We start from the raw sequence: 6,000 nt of genomic DNA, 5'->3' as shown, positions 1-6,000 counted from the left end.
GGTACCAGCGCTACACAGGGACCCCCCATCCCTTCCCTGCTGAATTGGCTGCCCACCCGCCCCCTGGAGCACCCGGGGGGCACAGCACAGCGCCGTCACTGGCAGAGAGAAACCGAGCCGAGCCCGTGTCCCGACTGCTCTGCTGCCCCCTATGTGCCCCCTCTGGCACCGCCACCTGGGAACCTTTGCCACCCCAGCACGAGGGTGGGGTATCGATGAGCCAGACTCCCTCAGTGCCACAGGCTGGAGCATCACGCACGGAGGCTTGTGAGAGTCGCCTCGACACGCAGCTGGTCTCCTTGCAGGCTGCTCTCTCGCCCTCCAGCTATAGGGGGACGCAGCCCCACTGGTGTCTGCAGGTGGGGTCTTTGCCCCCTTGTGAAATCCCAAGACACGGGGGCTGCGCCTGACTGAGGGTATGTCTACACTACCCTCCTAGTTCGAACTAGCGGGGTAATGTAGGCATACCGCACTTGCAAATGAAGCCCGGGATTTGAATTTCCCGGGCTTCATTTGCATAAGCGGGGCTCCGCCATTTTTAAAAGCCCGCTCGTTCGAACCCCGTGCCGCGCGGCTACACGGGGCACGACCTAAGTAGTTCGAACTAGGAAGCCTAGTTCAAACTACCTAGTTCGAGCTCCATGTAGCCGCGCGGCACGGGGTTTGAACCAGCGGGGTTTTAAAAATGGCGGCTCCCCGCTTATGCAAATGAAGCCCGGGAAATTCAAATCCCGGGCTTCATTTGCAAGTGCGGTATGCCTACATTACCCCGCTAGTTCGAACTAGGAGGGTAGTGTAGACATACCCGGAGGGACTCCAGGAGGAGAGTTCTGCCCACCCTCGGCACATGGCTCCAGGAGCGGCAGAAATGAAGAGCCTGGATTCTGTCTCATTGGTTTGAAGGTGAGTAGCCTGGTCCCATGGCAGGGGGCAGGATCCAGGAGCCCCTAACGCTAGCGGTCAGCATCTCTCCCTAACGGAGCCATTAACCGTCTCCAGCAACGGGCCTCCTGCTGGCTCCCACTGGATGTGAGGGGCAAGGACCAGAATCACAGGGGCTGCATCTACACTGCAGGCTTTTTGCGCAAGAACTGTTCTTGCGTTAAAAACTTGCCGGGTGTCTACACTGCACGCACGTTCTTGCGCAAGTAAATTTACAGTAACGCGTCGGAAAGCAGGGCTTCTTCCGGAAGAGTTATTCCTCTCCCCACGAGGAATAAGCCCTCTTGTGCAAGAACTTTTTCACAAGAAGGCAGTGTAGGCAGGCAACATGATTTTCTTGTGCAAGAAACCTCTATGGCTAAAATGGCAAAAGTACATCTCTTGAGCAAAAGCACATGGCAGTGTGGACCTGCTCTTGTGCAAGACCTTTTGCACAAGAACTCTTGTGCAAAACAGTTCTTGCACAAGAAGCCTGCAGTGTAGATGTACCCAGAGTGTGTCTACACCACAGAGCTTTTCTGGAAAAACAATACTTACGTCCACACTGCTATTGTGTTCTTTCAAACAGAAAGTTGAAAGAACAGAGGGGTTTTTCTGACGGTGGTAAACTTCATTCTATGAGGAAGAAGCCTTCTTCCAAAAAAGCTTTCTTGGAAAAAGGCATGTGTGGATGCAGAAGAGAGTGTTTTTTTGAAAGAAGAGGCCTCCAGGAAAAAGCACAGGTGCCCTGGTGATAGAAATGTAGCCGTGTTAGTCTGGTGTATCCTGCATCCTGCTTCAAAAGCCTTTTAAGACTGCACTTGAAAGAGAATCCTCTGAACTGTTATTCATGCTTAAATTCGACACTTTACACCTGAGTCTGAATAAAGGATCTAATTATCTTACCCATTACAAAGATAGCTTCCCCAATTATCACCTCTAATATCATTAGCTCACAGACATTTACCTTCCCCCCCAATCCTTCTGTTCTGAAATTTGATTTGTCTTTTTCATATGTGTTCTTTTTTTTTTAATTGTATCCTTTGGTATATATGGTTGTGACTATTTTCTTCCACTATTTGATCTGAGGAAGTGGGTCTGGCCCACGAAAGCTCATCACCTAATAAACCATCTTGTTAGTCTTTAAAGTGCTACATAGTCCTGTATTTTGTTTCAGGTGCCCTGGTGGCCACTCCTTCCACAGTAATCACAGCTTATATGCAAGATAGCGTCCAATCAGTGTGGATGCTCTCTTTCGAAAAAGCACATGGCTTTTTTGTTGCACTTTTGCTGTGTAGACGCTATCTTTTGAAAGACGTTTTTCCGCAAGATCTGTTCTAGAAAAGCTTCTTCCGAAAGAAGCCTGCAGTCTAGACATAGCCACAGATAGCCCCCAGCAGGGCTCTGGGGCAGGAGTTAGGGCCAGACTCCTGTGGAGGGCTGGGGCACCTCCCTTCCTGGAAGCCAGGACCTGGGCTTTTAAAGCCTTGTTCTCTTCCTTCCAGTGCGTGTATACACACACACACACATGTACACACGCGCACGCACGCTTGCACAAACACAGAGGCTGGCTCTGGGGAGGGGACAGGGCTAGCAGGAATTCCAGAACAAGTTTCCTGGTGACCACAGCAGGAAGAGACCTCAGAGCATCATCCCCAAAAAGCATCAGTGGCTCTTTCATGAGCCTGCTCAGATCCTGCATCCTCCCCAGGATACCAGCCTCTCCCTGGACCTGGGTCACTTTCTGCCGCTAGGCCAGGCCACAGGGACACACTGAGGTGGCCACAAACCAACCCGCCCAACCTACCCAGGAAAGGCCTCACCACTCAGCCATTGGGCTCCAGCCACTATGGGTGGTAAGGGGGCACCTTTGAGCTCTCCTCACTAGGCCCACCAGCCTGACTGCACCTGAGTCTCTCCTGCTCCACCTGCCGCCCTCCTGCCCTGGAGAGTCATGGGGAGATGCCAGACAGGACCAGTGCATCGAGGGACCCCTAGCAGGGTTCCCGCTAAGATTTTCCATCCATGAGTGGAGTGAGTTTTGTCTTGTGCACCAATTAGGTCATGTGCGCTTGTTCAGATAGGTGCCACTGTGGCGCACACCACCCCCCGTGGCACTGCTCCCCAGTGCTATGAAATTTGTGGTTTTACCACAGAGTAACTAACATGCATGGTAAAAACATAGTGGAGACAGGACATTGTACTTTCACCCAAAGGCAAAGCAGGGGAGGGAGTCATTCATTTTTAAAACATCAGCAGCGCAAAGGGGTGATCATTTAAAAAACATCTTTGATTTTGGCAGCACAAACCAGTCAACGTATTGGGATAAAGATCATCACTGAAATGTACCATAAACATATGTAGAATACAACAGTGTATAAAATTAAAAGGAAAAAAGATGTATGCAACAAATGGAGTAATAAAGGATGCGTTTCAATGTTTGCAGGCTGAGGAATTACTTACACAAGCAAGAATCTGTAACCGATTTTCAATTAGTAGGGGTGTGGGTGTTACTAGAAGTCCAAAGTATTATAGAAATGTACTTGTATATGGATTCTTTGGGAGAGGGAACAGTACGTGCATGTAACTAGTGCACCCTACAGGCTCAGAAAGAAAGCAAGAACCACCCAAAATGTACTTCATGACTTTCAGGTGCATAACGCGTTCTCTTTTCATTCTTGTAGCTGTCGGTCCTGGCTGCGTATTTATGTTTAGTAAAAAGTAGAGTAGAAATTTGCCTTTGCAAAGGGTTCCATAGAAGATCACATACTATCCTTAGGCCAGATTTGTAAAAGTATTTAGGTAACTAGTGGGATGTTCAAAAGCATCTAGGTCAAGGGTGACCAACCTGTGGCTCTTGAGCCACATGCGGCTGTTTGCTCACAGAAATGCGGCTCTCAGGGTTACAGCTCGTTCAGAGCCGCATGCCCGCTTTGTGCTTGCGCCCCAGGTCCTGGAGAGAGAAGTGCATGGCTGGGGTGGTGGCAGCTCCAGTGAGACCTAGGCATTGGGTTAGAGTGAGGGAAGCTGGGGGGTCCTGGCTCTGGGGGAGGGGGAGGGCATTGGGTTAGAGTGAGGGGAGCTGGGGGTGCCTGGCTCTGGGGGAGGGGGAGGGCATTGGGTTAGAGTGAGGGAAGCTGGGGGGTCCTGGCTCTGGGGGAGGGCATTGGGTTGGGGGGTCTGGGGGGACCTGGCTCTGGGGGAGGGGGAGAGCATTGTTAGAGTGAGGGGATCTGGGGGGGACCTGGCTCTGGGGGGGGGGCATTGGGTTGGGGGGCAGGGAACCTGGTTCTGGGGGAGGGGTGTGTGGCTCTTTGTACTACTCTCCATGGCTCTTTTGGCTCTTTGAGTCTAACTGGCCGGCCACCCCGATCTAGGTGCTTTCAACCTGGTCTTTAGTGAATAGTTATGTACTCAAGTGGTAACATATGAAAAAGCACTAAAGTGCTGCCCAAGTGAATCAAAATAAATTCACACAGGACATCTCTCTCGTTGTCAGATCAAAGGAAACTGAAGTAAATGTTGACACCCATCCAGAAAGTCAGTCAGCCTTTAAATCAAATCATCCTAAAATGATAGAAAAACAAAAATGGAGACTCAACTTTATCATTACAAAATCACAATAAAAACCAGAAGAGCTTATATTAGAAACATATGTTCAATGATTATTCACTATTAAAATCTAAGGTAAATAGCACTCAGTCCTCCATCTGCACGGTGTTTACAAATGTAAATGATGAAGGGCAAAGACTCGTAAGAGCATCCTTTGAAGAGGTAAATTAAGGAGACCCTAGTGGGGGTTTCCTTGTCATCAGGAGAACAGAAGGCCCAAGTCTGTCGATTGCCATGAGGCTGTAGGCAGCCCTAGCCCCAGACGGTGGATTGTTTTTAACACTACAACGAACAAGGCCAGGCCAGGGGGGATCTGTACGACATTTACCCAACCTGGTCCCTTTGCAGCTCAGTGCAGAACTGCATCCAGAGCGGAACTGCCCTGCCAGGCTGGTCCCTCTGCCTCGTCTCTCTCCCTTCCCCGGGCCAGGATGCCACTGGGACTCTCCCTTGAAGGAGTCCTGGGGGTGGGCAGTCGCTGCCTGGCTGGGACTCCCCTGGGGACGCCCCATTCCGGTCCAGTCTGGCCTGTGGCAGAGCAGAGCCCGAGGAGCAGTAGAAAGTCGACCCCAGCATGAGGGGAAAAAACTGCGCAGCCGCTCAGGTGTCTGCAGCCGGCTCCTGCTCTCACCTAGCAACAGGGCCTGGCCCATCCCCACTCAGTCTGGGACACCTGGCACGGCACTGCGGCCCCGCCCAGCGCTGGCCACCTCTGGAGCAGCCGCGAGCCACCCACGCTTGCTCCGGCTCTGGCCCAGCCCCCTTCACTGCCGGAGCAGCCGCGGGCCACCTGTCACACGTGCTCCGGCTCTGGCCCCAGCCGCTGAAGCTAGGGCCAGGCCCAGCCAAGGGTTCCAAGGGCCCAAAGCAGGATGCTGGGAGCGGAGCCCTGGGCCTGGCCAGCGGATGCTCAGCAGCACTGGGCCCCAGGCTACATGGTGACTGCCCTGCTGCTGGAGCAGCTGAGCCAGAGAACGCAGTTCTGCTGCACAGGTGGGCGAGCCTCAAATTCTTGGTGTGTGGCCCCCCCCCACACACACACCCCTCCCTTGGGGGGAACTCTGACCCCTACGCACTGGGATCCTCCACTTCTCCCAGCCTCTGACAGGAAAGGGGGGAGTTTCACTGCAGTGGGGAGGTGAGGGGCCCCCTTCAGGAAGATACCAGGGGTGCTGCATGACTCCCCCTCCCCCCACCAGCCCAGCCTGCAGTGCACTTGCAACAGCATCTCCTCCACTGTGCAAGTTTCCTCCCAGCAGCACCCCAGCAAGAGCATTCAGGACTCCAGCTGTGGGAGCTTCCCCTCCCACCTTCAGAGCATCCCTTATCCAGCCTTCCTAATGAAGCAGCGGGTGCTGGCTGTGGTAATGCTCCTGGGTGGGCAGGGCTCAATCCCACAACCCTGGGGTCCTCAGGCCAATGCCCTAACCTCTAGGCCGCTCCAGAACCCACCCTACCATCAGGGCG

The sequence above is a fragment of the Pelodiscus sinensis genome, chromosome 26 (genome assembly GCF_052426305.1).
Source record: "Pelodiscus sinensis isolate ZL-2025 chromosome 26, ASM5242630v1, whole genome shotgun sequence".
Lineage (NCBI taxonomy): Eukaryota > Metazoa > Chordata > Testudines > Trionychidae > Pelodiscus > Pelodiscus sinensis.
Note: the sequence above shows the minus strand (reverse complement) of the source record.